The sequence below is a fragment of the Lithobates pipiens genome, unplaced genomic scaffold, assembly GCF_037356315.1.
Source record: "Lithobates pipiens isolate NorthernLeopardFrog02 unplaced genomic scaffold, aLitPip1_a1.2 Scaffold_8, whole genome shotgun sequence".
NCBI classification, from domain to species: domain Eukaryota; kingdom Metazoa; phylum Chordata; class Amphibia; order Anura; family Ranidae; genus Lithobates; species Lithobates pipiens.
In genome coordinates, this window is record NW_027507903.1 from 203542323 (window position 1) to 203560547 (window position 18225).

Here is an 18225-nt window from a genome sequence, read left to right on the forward strand (position 1 = left end):
AGCACTATCTTCCAGGCTCTGGTGCAGCTGAGCGACCAGCATGCACCGCCCATTCTTGCGCATGTGCCGTACACTTTTGACATTGCCATCACCATGCAGGTGGACACTTCCAACGGCACCGCCCATTGTGATGGCAACGTCAGAAGTGTACTGCCCATTTTCATGCATGCGCCATATGTACGGCGCAGCACCGCACACTTCTGACATTGCCATCACAATGGGTAGCATCGTCGGAAGTGCCCACCCCCGTTGTGATGTCAACGAAGCCCTCGGCGCTGCTCAGTGACTCCTGGGAAATGATGAGAGACATCTAGGAGCACTATCGAGCACAGGCGCCAAGAGAAGTGACGTCAGGGACCTTTAAGAGGAAGAGGCAGATTACGAGGGACCCCCTAGCAACAGACAAGAAAAGGTGAGTAAAAAAAATAAAAAATTTTTTTTTCACAGGTTGTTATTTAGATTTATTGCAGCTGATTAATGCAAAAATAATTTTAGGAGTGGAACTCCAATTTAAACAGGAACAGAACTGAGGCAGCCAATCTTCTGGAAGTCCATCCCCGTCATCGTTTTTCCTCATGGTGCCAGGTAAACATGTCAGAAATGATTCATGCAGATTGCAGAGAGAAATTCCATTTTAGCCCCTTTTACACTGATGGGTAAACATTTTAGTTTTGCAAGTGAACCTGATCAGACCATCCATTGCTCTCTGTGGGGCGGTGGATGTCGTTGGGCATGTGTCTGCTTACACCTGCCAACATCCGATCCTGTAAGCTAAAACCAAACAGATGTTGATCTATTCCCCATCCAGTGGATCGGATAGGATAACAGTCAGATGGAAATGGACAGGCAATCTGTTCCCATCTGACAGTCCATAGAGGAGAGCTGGCTATGTCCGTGTCCGCTGTGCAACAGCAGGGCAGACACAGACCTGCTTAGTGGGGATCAGTGGAAAGATCCCCTGCTCTCCACTCCGCCAGTGTGAAAGGGGCCTTAGTGCTCTTAAAGCGGTTCTTCACCCTAAAGGGGAAGTTCCGCTAATCTTATCCCTCCCCCCCTCCGGTGCCACAATCGGCACCTTTCAGGGGGGAGGGGGGTGCAGTTACCTGGATAATCCAGGTAACTGCACCCACTTCCGGCCAGACCGCCGCAGACCCCCGCAGACGCTCCGCCCCCCCCCCCGTTGTGTTCTGGGAAACACACAGTTCCCAGAGACACAGCGGGGGACCATAAGAGACGCGCAGCGCGACTCGCGCATGCGCAGTAGGGAACCGGGCAGTGAAGCCGTCATGCTTAACTTCCCGATTCCCTGACAGAGGATGGCGGCGGTGGCAGCAGCGAGACGAGCGATCGCTCGTCATCTGCCGCCGACATCGCTGGAACCTGGGACAGGTAAGTGTGATTTTATTAAAAGTCAGCAGCTGCAATATTAGTAGCTGCTGGCTTTTAATATTTTTTTTTTAGGTGCAGCTCCTCTTTAAGTGAGACAAGTACACACTATACAGAAAGGATATGCAATTAGCGGACCTCCAGCTGTTGCAGAACTACAAGTCCCATGAGCTATAGCAAGACTCTGACAGTCACAAGCATGACACCCAGAGGCAGAGGCGTGATGGGACTTGTAGTTTTGCAACAGCTATAGGTTCGCTAATTGCATATCCTTGCTATACAGGGATGTGCTGTGTTCATATTTCATGTCTGAGGTTTACAACCACTTTAAATATTTGTGGAATTTTGTACTTACAGTAATACATGATTTAAAAATGTTCAGATGGCAAACATAACTCCTTATAACCACATACACATTATAGTAGAACCATGTTGGAAATCCATGATGGAGCTCCTCTGACCTCAAATGTGTAAAAAAATAAATAAAATAGGAGTCGTTTTCCATTTACCTTTGTCCCTGCTTCTCGTAACAATTGCGACTGGTTACTAAAATGTTTATCTCATTATATAATAGCTTTTTCAAATTAGGAGGAATATTTTTCTCCTGAGACAATGGAATCTGCTTCTGCCTATGTCTTTCTTAATAGTTGTATACATTTTTCTTCAGGTCTGGCCCTGTTTAGTGTCTCATCCCTGGCATATCACTTTTAAGACTGTTTGCATGTGATTTGTGGTGGTATTACTTCACGTCTGGCTTGTCTCATATGGGAAAGGATATGTCTAGTTTGTCCTACTTACTTCAGCCTATGTGTACACTGGAGACAATATACCCAGCCGCAGATTAATCCATTTTCTCCAGGATGGTTTCTCTAGTTTACAATACAGTGATTCCAAAGCGAACAATAGACAGGAAATCTGTGCGATTTTATAGACTCGCCTTTCATTTGTTTGTCTTTTCATGAAAGGTGTTCATTTCGCCTGAATTCAGAGATGTATAGGCAGTCTAAAATGTTGTTTTATTTGTGAGAAAAATCTTGTGACTACTGTGTAATCAGCAGGACGGCGGCACTTTTTACAGAGATAAAGAAAACATGTTATGTATTTCTAAGCAAAAAATAAATGCGAAATGGAGGCTTATTATTTATATTTTTTTAACGGGAAAATCAAACTGTTCAGAGAACAATTACTTGAATATACATTTGTTGCCAGACTGACTACTTAGTAAAAAAGCTGAATTGAAGGTGCTTCAGAGATGTGTAGTTTCTATATAATATAGATAATAGGTAAAATAAGTATTGAACGCGCCACCATTTTTCTAGGTAAATATATTTCTAAGGCTAGGTTTCCGATATTATGACCCCAAAGTCGCACGATTTACAGTGCGACTTTGCAATTCGATTTTTGATGCAATTTCATGTGACTGGTAAGAACCACGGGAGAACAAGTTGCACCGAAGCTGGAACCAAAGTAGTACAAAAACTTTTTGGAGTCGCACCAATTAGAAAGGGGACCATTGAAATACATGTTTTTTGACTTGTCATGTGACCTAAAGGTGCTATTGCCATGAAATTTGCACCACACATTGGTAACAACCCATGCAATCCATACAGACAAAGAAACCGAAACAAATATATTTAGAAACAAAGTTATGTGTAATGGAATAACACAGGGGAAAAGTATTGACCGTGCTAATTGAAATGTATTTAATACTTTGTACAAAATCCTTTGTTGGTACTGACAGCTTCAAGACACCTCCCATATGGAGAAACTAGTCGCATGCATTGCTCAGGTCTGATTTTGGTCCATTCTTCCACACAGTCTTCAAATCTTGAAGGTTCCGTGGGCCTGTTCTATGAACTCTGATCTTTAGTTCTTTCCATAGATTTTCTATTGGATTCAAGTCAGGTGATTGGCTGGGCCATTCTAGCAGCTTTATTTTCTTTCTTTGATACCAATTGAGAGTTTCCCTTTGTGTTTGGGATCATTGTCTTGCTGAAATGTCCATCCTTGTTTCATCTTCATCATCCTGGTAGATGGCAGCAGATTTTTATCAAGGATGTCTTGGTACATTTAGCACATAAAGTTTGCCAGTACCATATGCTGAAATACAGCAACACACACCATGATGTTCCCACCTCCAATCTTCACTGTTGGTATGGGGGTGTTTTTGGGGTGATGTACAATGCCGTTTGACCCCCCAAACATGGTGCGTATTATGACATTCAAAGAGTTCAATTTTGGTCTCATCTTACCAGACTATATTCCACAGGCTTGTCTAAGGCTGGGTTCACACCTATGCGAATTGGATGCGGATTTTCTCCATATCCAATTTAGCATAGGAGGAGATTGTGAACAATTCACACATCCCCGCAGTGGCTTCGGTGCGATTTGCACAGGAGTCCTGTGCATCTTTTAGTCTGTTTTAGGTCCGAATTCAACCAAAAAAAAAAAGTTGTGAGCCGCTACGTGTTATAAGGTGAACCCAGCCTAAATGTTGTGCAGCAAACTTTAAATGAGCTTGAACATGCTTTTTCTTCAGCAATGGAGTCTTGCGTGGAGAGCGGGCGTACAGACCATGGGCGGTTAAAGTGATTGTAAAGGGTTTTTTTTTTTTTTAAATAACAAACATGTCACACTTACCTCCACTGTGCAGTTCGTTTTGCACAGAGTGGCCCCGATCCTTGACTTCTGGGGTCCCCCAGCGGCGCTGGTAGCTCCTTCCCACATCATATAATCCCCTAGGAAAGGTGGTCTCCTGGGGGATTACCTTGCAGGCGCGCTCCCGACTCTGGCAAATGCTCTTTGGATTTGATTGACAGCAGCGGAAGCCAATGGCTGTGCTGCCAACAATCTATCCAATCAAGAGCTGAGACATCCGCCAGATTTGAAACAATTGTACCTGCTAATTCCAGGTCTTTCTGAAGATCTCCACAAATGGTCTTTGGCTCTTGGACATCTCATCTGATAATTCTTTTCACTCCTCTGTCAGAAGTCTTGCGAGGAGCACCTGGTCCTGGCTGGCTTATGGTGAAATGATAAGCGATTTAAACAGCAAGGGCACTCACAAGTGGGTGTGATGGGGGATGATGACAGTTTGCAGTGGATGGAAAGTCTGAGTGTGAGCCGAGAGCTATGGCTTTATCCATTATAGGAAGAAAGCAAGCTGTAAAGAGGGAGTGAGATCAGGCTGAAATTCGTCCAGATTCACGGCGGACGGACTGACAGCTCCTTTCTAAACTCCCATTGTAGATAAATACTTTGGATGGATTTTCGAACACCGGGCAGACCATCCCGGTTATACAGGGCAGCTAGACGCTGGCTCCCTCTGGACGCATCTCGGGCCAATCTCGCTCCCTCTATACAGCTTGCCTTCTTCCTATAACAGATAAAGACCATAGCTCCCGGTTCACACTCAAACTTTCTATCCACTGCAAACTGTCATTATCCCACACCCACTTGTGAGTGCCCTTGCTGTTTATATCTTTTTTTTATCTTTTAATAGATTGTGCTATGCGATGCCTGCTTGGCACTTGTTTTCCCTTCCCTCTTGCATTTCAGATTGTGGATTCTCAGCCCACTTCTAAAGGCAGCCTTGCAAGCATATATGGTGTTAGCCAGTCTTTTTATTATTGAAATGTATTCCTATACCTCCAGGAATAAGGCTTTGGCTCAGAGATAGCGCTGTAGTGTATTGTGTTTTATGGTGAAATTATGTTCTTTCTACTTCCGGATTATGCCCCCAACAGTGCTTACTGGAACAGTCAAAGCTTAGGCTGGACTTCTCCTTTAAGGGTTACGCGCCACCAGTTGCCCCACCCAACCCTTACCCTGCCCGCCCCTAATTGCGCCCCTAAACACGCCCTCATAAATTATCTTAATGTATTACTATTACTATTAAGTTACAAAAATATTAACAACAATGTAATTAGTGCCCATCAGTGCAGCCTCACCAGTGCCCATCAGTGCAGCCTGATCAGTGCCCATCAATGCCACCTCAGCGGTGCCCATCAATGCAGCCTCACCGGTGCCCATCAATGCAGCCTCACCGGTGCCCATCAATGCAGCCTCACCGGTGCCCATCAATGCAGCCTCACCTGTGCTCATCAATGCAACTTCACCTGTGCTCCTCAATCCAGCCTCACCTGTGCTCCTCAATCTAGCCTCACCTGTGCCCATCAATGCAGCCTCACCTGTGCCCATCAATGCAGTCTCACCTGTGCCCATCAAAGCAGACTCATCAGTGCCCATCAATGCAGCTTCACCTGTGCCCATAAATGCAGCCTCACCTGTGCCCATCAATGCATCCTCACCAGTGGCCATCAATGGCGCTTCGACAGTGCCCATCAATGGTGCTTCACCAGAGCAGTTACAGTGACATTCCCCGCTCTGTGATGATCTAGCCAGCTCTCCTCTTCCTCTCTCTTCCCCTGGGTGATCGCTGGGAGAACAGCTCCCATTCAACCCTGCCTGTCAATGGCACTGCCCCCCCCTCACCCGAGGCAGCCTAAGCTCACCCTCAATCATTTTCAACTTGCAAATTGCAAGCAGGAGAGTGGAAATTTTGAGGGCTGTATATATTATTATTATTATACAGGATTTATATAGTGCCAACTGTTTACGCAGCACTTTACAGCTTGAGGGTAGACAGTACAAATACAATACACTTTGGTACAGTAGGAATCAGAGAGCCCTGCTCGTTAGAGTTCATATATATCATTTTATTTTTCTAGAGGGAGCCTGTGGTTTCAAATGTAAGAAACATTCTTATCAGTGATCATCAAACAAATGTAGTGTGAGCTGTAGAGATAGTAATTATTAGCAGGGATTCCCTGAGACCAGAAGGCTGTTTGAAGGGTTCCTCCATGTTGAAAAGTTTGAGAAAGGCTGCTCTACGACCTTGAGTAGGCTGATAAATGGCCTTATGAAGCTTGTCAATTTATAGTTATCTCACTTGAGACATAAATACTAAGTGTATTCCATCTAAACTAACTAATGGCCATCATGGATGTATTGCTTAAAGTTCAATGTTACACTAGTATACTAATAAGAATGTGTTCCTCCCAGAATGAGTAAGTTTGTGAAGTGTAACTATCAGAGCAAAGTTCAGCTATCCTACATTTAATTTAATACATAAGATTTGGACAACTATTCAAAAAGACACTCAATATGAGTGATACACTCAATAAAAAACTATATGGAATAATTTGCAATTACCAGAGGTGGCAAAGCTAGAAGATTTTTACTTATGGAAGAGGGCCAGCATTCAGTTTCTTTGTCAACTTTTTGATAATGAGGTTTTGTGTCCATTTTGATCCTCCATACTAAAGGAGAGCCAGGAACATACCCGGCAGGTGCCAGCACAGAGGCTGGTGGAGGCAGAGGTGCAGGCACCAGAAAAAAAAGTAGATGGGTAACAGTCAGGAAGGATAGAGGGGTAAGTGCCAGGGAGACCGATCCTGGGCTGGAGCATTCTAATAAGTACGCTCCATTGAGTGACATTGGTGAAGCTGAGGGACTCTCCTAGCTGCCAGGGGAAGAACTCCTCCAGTGAGAGTGGGGCAGAAGCGAAGGGAAAGGATGGACAGTTTCTGGTGGTAGGGGACTCTATTCTTAGAAGGACAGACAGGGTAATCTGTGACAAAGAAATGAAGCGCCGAACTGTATGCTGTCTACTGGGCGAATCAGGTTTGGCACATCGCGGATCTGGTGGACAGATTACTGGGAGGAGCTGGGGAAGACCCGACTGTCATGGTGCACGTTGGCAGCAATGACAAAGTCAGAGGCAGATGGAGTGTCCTAAAGAACGATTTTAGGGACTTGGTAGCTAAATTAAGGAAAAGGACCTCCAAGGTAGTATTCTCAGGAATACTACCGTTACATCGAGCCACACCAGAAAGACAGAGGGAGATTACCGAAGTAAACAAGTGGCTGAAGAGCTGGTGTAGTAAGGAGGGGTTTGGGTTCCTGGAGGACTGAAGAAAAAGAGGGGGAAACGCTAAACCCAAATTCAGTGCAAAGCTGCCAACACTCAAACAAAGTCAAGCAAACATGTGAAACAATATGTGTAGTACTTAAAATTATTATCATATGCATGAACACACAATGGTTAAAATGTGAAAATAATATGTAATAATATGTGAAGCAAAAAAAAAAAAGTGTGCCAAAAAATGTGTGTACAAAATCCGAAGTCCCTTAAAAGGGACCCAGTGGGTGCTGCAATTAAATATAACAGTACATAGGCCAGTGGAGTAGTCCTTGGTAATTTCCCTTCCTGGAAGCCTTGGTAAAGATGTAGGTGCATCAATCAGATCCCAGATGTGGTGGACACACATACCAACGGCAGTGAGTCAATTGGGCCTGTAATTATCCTATGGGTATCGCCTGGAGTGGATGGATAAGCAGCTCACAATCCCCGACCAATGAAGGTACACGAAGGACCGCAGGAACTCCAGCCAGGTACGTCTCTTCTCATGTGCTCAGACTAAGAGGGAGGACTGGGCCGACTTCTCAGTCGGCCACCAATACTATACAAGGGACGCACTGCACCTAAATGAGGAGGGTGCAGATCTGCTGGGACTAAAGATGGTCAAAAAGTTTTTAACTGCATGCCGACCAGCCGCCGCAGTTGTACAAGGTAAAGTCATGTGACATGTGACGCAGTGCGTCGGGAGGGGCCAGTGACGTCATTCCTTGAAGCATCTCCGTGAACACTGTGGGCAGTGAAGGCTGTGTTAGGAACGCTCCGATCAGCTGATTGTTCATATGCACTGTCACTATTCCAGGTTATGTGAGTGGAGCGGTTTGTGTTTGTTAGCCAGGAGTCATGATTGTTGCGCAATTATGTTTTTCTGCTTTATTTCATGCTAATGAGTAACCTGATTGTGAAGCACAGTGTTTGAAGAAAATAATGGGACCATTGAGAAGATCTAATGTTAACATCTGTAGTGGTGTGATCACGATATAACGTTACTTGAAGCTTGAATCTATGCCTATGGGAATGGACTGAGTTTCGGTCTGCACTGATATATTTTATTATATTGATAGTAATTTGCACTTTATTCCATATGAATTATTGGGTACTATATGCAGCGTTTGTTCTCTTCACTTGTCAATGATATTAAGCATTATTTGCACAGCATTCTTTTGCACAATATTTTGCACAGCATTTGTGAATGGCTTAATTAAGCATTATTTGCACAGCAATTTTTTGCATAATTTGCACAGTATTTAGCACTTTATTTTTGTGTCAGTGGACACATTATTGCACTTAGCACTTTTTCATCTATATGCAAATATTTATATTGATTAATATTTATTTTATTTTTAGCACAGTGGTTAAATAGGAAATTGATTAGAGTGCACCATTATTAGACATTTTTTTCAAAATTTACGCTCTTTTTTTGTTTGTAACGCAAAAAATAAAAGCGCAGGGGTGATTAAATACCAACAAAAGAAAGCTCTATTTGTGGGAAAAAAGGACGTCAATTTTGTTTAGGAGCCACGTCGCACGACCGCGCAATTGTCAGTTAAACCGACGCAGTGCCGAATCGCAAAAAGTGGTCTGGTCTTTGGCCAGCGAAATGGTCCGGGGCTTAAGTGGTTAAACTAGGCGATGGGGGGAGGGTCCAGAGGTAGAGATAGTCAGTGCAGAACATAGTCCATAGGGTAATATAGGGGGCATTAGTGGTAAGTTGACTAAAGCACGTAAATCCAAGGTAAGTATAGTAACAAGTCCTAGTTGCAATCTCGGAACACCCAATAAGAAGATAGTATGCGACCGGTCTAAACTACGTGGCATGTTCACCAATACCAGGAGCCATGCCGGACAAGATGGGTGAACCAGAGATACTGCTGTACGAGGAGGATTTGGATTTTGTGGGAATTTCAGAGACTTGGTGGCAACAGCTCTCATGATTGGCTGGCAACCATTCAAGGTTATACCCTTTATCGAAAGGGAAAGAGAGGGTAAAAAAGGGGGAGGGGTATGCCTGTATATCAAGACTAATGTACAAGTGAATGTGAGAGATGACATCACTAAGGGTGCTAGGGAGGAGGTGGAATCCTTATGGGTAAAGCTCCAAAGGGATGAAGCTAAGGGGAAAATATTACTGGGAGTATACTATAGGCCCCCTATCTTGAGGGAGGAGGGGGAGGCAAACATCCTATCACTATTTGGATTAGCAGCAAGGATGGGAAGTGTTATAATGGGGGATTTTAATTATCCAGACATAGACTGGGCGAAGGAAACCACGCATTTGTCTAAGGTTCGCCGGTTCATAAATGTCTTGCAGGACAATTTCATGGGTCAGATGGTAGACACCTAGAAATAAAGCAATAATGTAGATAATGACAGAACTCTGGACGGCCGCACTCCAATGCTAAAACAATGCTTTATTCAAATAATATTTAGGACATAGCAAATGACATCACAGCGAAAGATACTAACAGCTGATGCGTTTTGCACTAAGGCTAGTGCTTACTCATAGCTGGTTCACCACCAGCTATGAGTAAGTACTAGCCTTAGTGCGAAACGCGCCAGGGTTAGCATCTTTCGCTGTCATGTCATTTGCTGTGTCTTAAATATTATTTGAATAAAGCATCGTTTTAGCATTGGAGTGCGGCCATCCAGAGTTCTGTCATTATCCACATTATCTGCATGCTGTGGCTCGCACCCGGATCCCTTCACCTGGAGAAATTATCTCTGAGTTCCCAGGACCTGCCTTTGAGCGGTGGTTTATATCGCTCTAGAAATAAAGCGTTACTAGATCTACTGATTACCAACAATACAAACCTGATCACGGATTTGGAAATACGTGGCAATTTGGGAAACAGCGATCACAGGTCAATTGGCTTCAGTATAAATCACACAAATAGGAAACATAAGGGAAATGTAAAGACACTGAATTTCAAAAGAGTCAACTTCCCTAAACTACAAACCTTGCTAGAAGATATAAATTGGGATAAAGTCTTAGGAACAAAGAACACGGAGGAGTGATAGGTTCGCTTTAAGAGCATATTAAATAAGGGCATTAGCCAGTGCATCCCATTGGGTAATACATTTAAAAGAGCTAAAAAAAAGTCACGGATGGCTTAACGGCAATGTAAAAATGCATATAAAAGCAAAAGTGAAGGCCTTAAAAAAAATGGTTGAGGGATCATCATCAGCATTCAGACTTTATAAAGAATGCAACAAGAAATGTAAGCCCTTGCACACATGGTCGGACATTCTGACAACAAAATCCATCAGACTTTTTTCCCGACGGATTTTGTCCGAAACTGGTGTTGCATACACACGGTCAGACAAAGTTGTCGGAAAATCCGATCGTTCAGGAACGTGATGACGTTCGTGGGTTACAACGGGACTACATTCAAGCTAGTAGGCAATAGCTTTGGTCTTGTAATTTGATCTGAGCATGCGTGGCACTTTGTCTGATCGGAATTCTCTACAAAGTCCGATCGGATCATGTTGTCGGAAAATTTTATATCCAGCTCTCAAACTTTGTTGATCGGACATTCTGATGGAAAAAGTCAGATGGAGCCCACACATGATTGGATTATCCGACAACAAGGTCCGATCGGACATTTTCCATCGGAATTTCCAACCGTGTGTACAAGGGCAAAGAGTGCAATTATGGTGGCTAAGATAGAACATGAAAGACACATAGCGGAGGAGAGCAAAAAAAATACCAAGAAATTCTTTAAGTATGTAAACAGTAAAAAAGGGAGGACAGACCATATTGGCCCCTTATAGAACTAGGAAGGACATCTGGTTAAAAAGGAGGGCGAGATGGCGAAGGTATTGAATTCATTCTTCTTCTCAGTCTTCATGAGGGAATGGGGGGGCTTCAGTAACCAAAACTGCTGTGTTTATCATCACATCACAGGAAGCAGCCTCATGGCTAACATAGGACAGAATTAGAATTAGACTTGGGAAACTTAACATTAATAAACCACCGGGACCAGATGGCTTGCACCCGAGGGTGCTTAGGGAACTCAGTCAAGTTATTGTCAGACCATTTTTTCTAATTTTTACTGACAGTCTACTGACTGGAATGGTACCAGCGAATTGGATAAAAGCCAATGTAGCACCGTTATCTAAAAAGGGCCCAAAACACATCCCTGGGAATTACAGACCAGTTAGCCTAACATCAATAGCATGCAAGCTCTTGGAGGGGGTGATAAGGGAATATATATATATAAGATTTTAGTAATGAAAATTGTATCTTTAGCAGTAATAAGCATGGATTCATGAAGAATCGTTCTTGCCGGACCAATCTATTAACCTTCTATGAGGAGGTGAGTGGCCATCTAGATAAAGAAAGGCCCGTAGACATGGTGTATTTGGATTTTGCAAAAGCATTTTGCAAAAATAAGGTCCGTTGGCATGGACCATAGGATGAGTACATGGATTGAAAACTGACTACAAGGGCGAGTTCAAAGGGTGGTGATAAATGGGGAATGCTCAGAACGGTCGGGTGGGTAGTGGGGTCTCTGTATTTGCAAGCGGTACTAAGCTAAGCAGGGCAATAAAATGTGGAAACCTTGCAAGAAGATCTGAACAAATTAATGGGGTGGTCAACTACATGGCAAATGAGGTTTAACGCAGAAAAATGTAAATAATGCATTTGGGTGCCAAAAATATGAAAGCGAGCTATACACTAGGGGGGAAATCTACTGGGGGAATCTAGGATGGAAAAGGACCCAGGGGTCCTAGTAGATGATCAGCAATGGCATGCCATGCCTAGTTGCTGCTAACAAAGCACACAGAATATTGGCTTGCATTAAAAAAGGGATAAAGCGATGATTCTCCCACTGTACAAGACTCTGATCCAGCCACAGCTGGACAATGGTGTCCAGTTCTGGGCACCAGTCCTCAGGAAGGATGTGCTGGAAATGGAGCGAGTACAAAGAAGGTCAACAAAGCTAATAAAGGGTCTGGAGGACATTAGTTATGAAGAAAGGTTGCAAGCACTGAACTTATTCTCTCTGGAGAAGAGACGCTTGAGAGGGGATATGATTTCAATTTGCAAATACCATACTGGTGACCCCATATAAGGGATAAAACTTTTTTTTGCGGAAGGGAGCTTAAGAAGACACGTAGCCACTCATAAATATTAGAAGAAAAGAGATTTAACCTTAAACTACGTAGAGTCTTTTTTATTGTAACAGTGGCACGGATGTGGAATTCCCTTACATAGGCGTTGATCTCAGAGGGAGGCATGGATAGTTAAAATAAAAAAACTATTAGATAAGCACCTGAATGACCGCAACATACAGGGATATACAATGTAATACTGACATATAATCACACACATAGGTTGGACTTGTTGGACTTGTCTTTTTTTCAACCTCACCTACTATGTAACTATGAGTTAGCAAAGAGTTACCATTTGCCTAATCAATTTTGGCTTTGGCAGTAACTGTAAAACGCTCTAAACAGGGACTTATAGGTAGTATATATTGTTCTCTACAAACGACAGTTGGAACTAATCTACAAGAGGCTAGTTTTGGGCGATGTTGCAGAGATTTAGAGACACTAAGTGATGAGGAGTGGGAACAAGCCTTGGAAGAAATTATTTGAGGTATCCTATCCTCCTCACAATGTCTGACTTGGTTCTTTAGTACTCATAGAGTCCATTATACTCCTTTAAAGTTATATTCCTGGGGTAAAGAAGCTACATCAAACTGTCCAAAGTGTACTACTAATACAGGTAAACTTATACAGTGGTGTGAAAAAGTGTTTGCCCCCTTCCTCATTTCCTGTTCCTTTGCATGTTTGTCACACTTAAGTGTTTCAGAACATCAAACCAATTTAAACAATAGTCAAGTACAACACAAGTAAACACAAAATGCAATTTGTAAATTAAGGTGTTTATTATTAAAGGTGAAAAAAAATCCAAACCATCATGGCCCTGTGTGAAAAAGTGATTGCCCCCTAAACCTAATAACTGGTTGGGCCACCCTTAGCAGCAACAACTGCAACCAAGCGTTTGCGATAACGTGCAATGAGGCTTTTACAGCGTCCTGGAGGAATTTTGGCCCACTCATCTTTGCAGAATTGTCCTAATTCAGTTACATTAGAGGGTTTTCGAGCATGAACGGCCTTTTTAAGGTCATACCACAACATCTCAATAGGATTCAGGTCAGGACTTTGGCTAGGCCACTCCAAAGTCTTCATTTTGTTTTTCTTCAGCCATTCGGTGGTGGACTTGCTGGTGTGTTTAGGATCATTGTCCTGCTGCAGAACCCAAGTTCGTTTCAGCTTGAGTACACGGACAAATGGTCGGACATTCTCCTTCAGGATCTCTTGGTAGACAGCAGAATTCATAGTTCCTTTTATCACGGCAAGTCTTCCAGGTCCTGAAGCAGCAAAACAGCCCCAGACCATCACACTACCACCACCATATTTTACTGTTGGTATAATGTTCTTTTTATGAAATGCAGTGTTCCTTCTACGCCAGATATACTTGGACACACACCTTCCAAAGAGTTCCACTTTTGTCTCATTGGTCCACAGAATGTTGTCCCAAAAGTCTTGGGGATCATCAAGATGTGTTGTGGAGAAATTGAGAGGAGCTTTGATGTTCTTTTTGCTCAGCAGTGGTTTTCTCCTTGGAACTCTGCCATGCAGGCCATTTTTGCCCAGTCTTTTCCTGATGGTGGAGGCATGAACGCTGACCTTAACTGAGGCAAGTGAGGCCTGCAGTTCCTTGGACGTTGTTGTGGGGTCTTTTGTGACCTCTTGGATGAGTCGTCGCTGCGCTCTTGGGGTAATTTTGGGCGGCCGGCCACTCCTGGGAAGGTTCACCACTGTTCCATGTCTTCGCCATTTGTGGATAATGGCTCTCACTGTGGTTCGCTGGATTCTCAAAGCTTTGGAAATGGCTTTATAACCCTTTCCAGACTGATAGATCTCAATTACTTTCTTTCTCAATTGTTCCTGAATTTCTTTGGGTCTCGGCATGATGTGTAGCTTTTAAGGATCTTCTGGTGGACCTTACTGTGTCAAGCAGCTCCTATTTAAGTGATGCCTTGATTGTGAACAGGTGTGGCAATAATCAGGCCTGGGTGTGGCTAGAGAAATTGAACTCAGGTGTGGACAACCACAGTTATAGTATGTTTTAACAAGGGGGGCAATCACTTTTTCACACAGGGCCATGATGGTTTGGATTTTTTTTCACCTTTAATAATAAACACCTTCATTTACAAATTGCATTTTGTGTTTACTTGTGTTGTCCTTGACTATTGTTTAAATTGGTTTGATGTTCCGAAACACTTAAGTGTGACAAACATGCAAAGGAACAGGAAATGAGGAAGGGGGCAAACACTTTTTCACACCACTGTACATATGTTGTGGCGATGTCCTAAACTGCATCGTTACTGGGAGTGTGTATTTGATTCCTTAAATTCCTTAAGTTCTAAATGCGTTAACTTTAACCCAAAAATAGCATTGTTAGGGATTATACCAGAAGATACCCCCGATGAAATGCAAGTGATGCGGTAGATAACAATTTATATGGCTTGTAAACTTTATTACAATAATGGATATCAAAATACCTGCCAAGGATAGATCAATGGATTAAAGCGATTAATATTAATTTAACATGAAAATAATTAACATATAAACATGATGATATAGAACTTTATTAAAATGATATAGAACTTTATTTCTGGGGGGGGGGGGTAATTATAAATGTATAAATGCATTATTACAGAGTATAATATTGTGATGGATGGTTTTGAGGAAAGATGTCAACTGGTGAGAGCAAAAGCGAAAGGATTCTTCTTTTTTTTTAAATTTTATGTGGGTGTTGTATTTGGGACGGGAAATATGTGGGATGTGTTTTGTGTTTGTGTGCTTTTCTTTGTCGTTGTATAATAAAAAATATCAATAAAAACGATTTGATTGAAAAAAAAAAGTTCAGCATGGAGGTGACAGAGGACAGACATGGCAGAGGACAGTCATGGAGTAGAGCTGATTGACTGAACAAAGACGGAAGCTATATGAGAGCTGGGGATGGAGCTTTAGCTTTCTGCAGCAGCCAACCAGTTCCATCGTTGTCTTGATTGCACACCGAGGGCCCCCTCAGTCAGTCGCCCTCCACCACTCTCCTCCCTGTATGTCCAAGATGGGCATCTCACATTCCTGATGGCACATTTGCAGTGTGCACCACCTACTTGGGCATCTTCTCACAAACAACTTGACTAAGCAAAGAGACATTCATTGAGGCTGAAAGCAGAGAGTTCCAAATATATGAGAGATGGAAGGTACCATTGAAACACAGCATACACCTGAAACATGGCTGTATTTGCAGTGTAGGTTGTGTTTCTGTCAGTGTTTTCTGATATCTTCTGATTCCTTTTATTCTATCAGGTTAGAATTGTGGACTCGCTTTAAGACTCTGGTTTACAGTAGATCATTCTAATAACCCCACAGCTAATAGAAGAATCATTCAGAAAACTTTCTAAATCGGTTCACAAAAAATAGTCATGCATCCCTTCGCTACAGCAAAACAAGCATTAAAGCATTGAAGGCCCCCACCCTCTGCTTTCAGGAAGCCAAAAGTAGGATTAATAACTCCTAATTAATTAAACTCTCACAGCGAGTCCCCTGGGTAAACATAATTCCCGAATGTGTGGATAATTTGGCTAGGTTTTTATATAGTTAAGTGAACAAAAATGGTGATTTATTCTCTCTTTAAATTGGTTCTGTCATATACTGTATCCTGCAGCTTGCCAAGGCACTATGTGAATCCCACACCAATTTCTCCTGTTTCTCTCTTCTTACTGTTTTTTTTTTTTACGTCGGTGCCATTGTATTGCTTTGTATCCACCCCCCTCCCCCAACCTCCCAAGTTTCTGGAAGCCATAGATTATTCAGGTGAAATTTGTCACTACTTCCAGTTTTACAACACAGAATGGATGACTGTTATATCCTCTTTGCTTGATTTTCCTGTTTTTTATTTTTCTTTCATCTAGAACAGTTTATTATTGCATTCCTACCTTGTCCATTAAAAAAATTACATTAAAAGTGTTGTTGCGTTAAAAACGACATAAAATAATAAATCTGTATATGTCCTTACTAAGATTCCTTTTTTTAATGGCATTTCACATATTGCTATGACTCACGGTGGCATATGTGATCCTTTTACTTCTTAATGCAATGAAAGCTTCTGCAGATTGTGTAACAGAAAAGCGGAGATGAAGGTGACTGCATTTTCTGAAAGTTACCTGAATTGTAACCCCTCTCTCTGAGTTTCCCTTTCATGCACCTTTCTCATCAATTTTTTACAGTCTTTTGTCATTTGCTGCTACTAGCATTTCTTGGAGACACCATATGCCAGCCTGTCAGAAATGAATGGAATGGCCTGGCACTGGCCAGCATTTCTGCTAGCCCCTGCATGGATCTCTCTTGCCATAGCTCTGCACAAGCACTTAATATTAAGGAAGCCTATTAAACCTGGCATGACCAAGACATTTCCTTGCCAGTCAGCCAAACAGACATTCCCACCTCCTAATATCACACATGCACTTGATTGCACTTGATTTTGGCCAGTGTAATGATATTAGAGATAGTGAGGCACAGTGACTAGAAAAGGGAGAAATTTCTGGGCGGCTAAGGCAACTTGGACTGAATTAGTTCTCTGAAAGTCCATCTGTGCAAGTACACTCCTAGCAGGGGGTAGGTGCTTGCCCAAAAAGTGGGTAAGAAGAGGTGTTGAGGCAACAAGCGGGTGAAACTAGTGGCAACAGGGCAAGAGAAGGGAAACCTGGAGTACTTTAGCTGGTGGGTGAACGTATTACAGTAAGAAAGGTAGACCAGCAATGACAGTTTGGTGATATTTGGTCTAGAGGATAGTAGATATGTGGGCAACTGGATCTGGGTAATAGCAGTGTGATATTGGTGTTGCTTTAAAGCAAACTTGTTACTTGTCCACAATCATTAATTCACATGCAACCTGTAAAAGAGGATGAATAATATTTACCTTTTCAGTGGGAGGTAACTCCAGTCTTTTGGGTTTCTCAGATTTTGTGTCCCCTGCTTCAGATTGTGGTTCAACTTGCCAGGAACAATATCATTACAGGACACAATATTGGAGTAACTGCCTTCATGTGGAATTTTTTGAATGGGACTTAGGGTATTTAAGTTAATTGTGTTTATTTATTCAAATAAACCATACCCCCTTTTTTTAAATTAGCCCAGCCTACTTTTCACAGGGACACACTATGCATTTTCACCAATATTTAAATGGTAGCACCAATGCCGAGACAAGATCATTCGGTGTCCAGGGCGAAAATCCCGAACTGTGCCCTCCAGTTTATTGCAAATTACTCCAGACAAGAACATATTTAAAACCTTATAAATTTAATTATTTTTAATTCATTTAAAATGGAATTCACTCACACATTTTACCAGTAGTTCCAGTGATCCAACAATTTTCTTTTAATCCTGTTCTACTTGTGTGGATGCAAAATACACTGTAATTCTTGTATTTTTTTTTTTACCAAAAGGCACGCTGAAGATAAAGCAATAAAGCATGAGTAAAATAAACCCATTGTGTCAGAAGTAGTAACCCCAGCACTGATGTCAGTTAATGCAATAATAAAACCTTGCATTGGTGGCAGTAGCAGCAAGCCCACCCTGCATTGGTGCCATTGTTCGCAATAATAACCCCCTCCATTGGTGAAAGTTTACCCAGTGAAAACGCTTAACATTAGTGCCAGTTTCCGCAGTAGTAACCCCCACCCTGCATTGTGGCCATTTTACAGAATAATAACCCCCACCATTGGTACCAGTTTATACAGTAATAACCCACAGCATTCCAGTTTCCAAAGTAG

The 18225-nt window shown here is 42.5% G+C and overlaps 1 protein-coding gene across 1 annotated transcript in view; it reads left to right on the forward strand.

Moving 5' to 3' along the window:
- TSPAN12 (tetraspanin 12) overlaps positions 1-18225 on the forward strand; it is a 233255-nt gene that overhangs the window by 42331 nt on the left and 172699 nt on the right. The window lies entirely within an intron of this gene.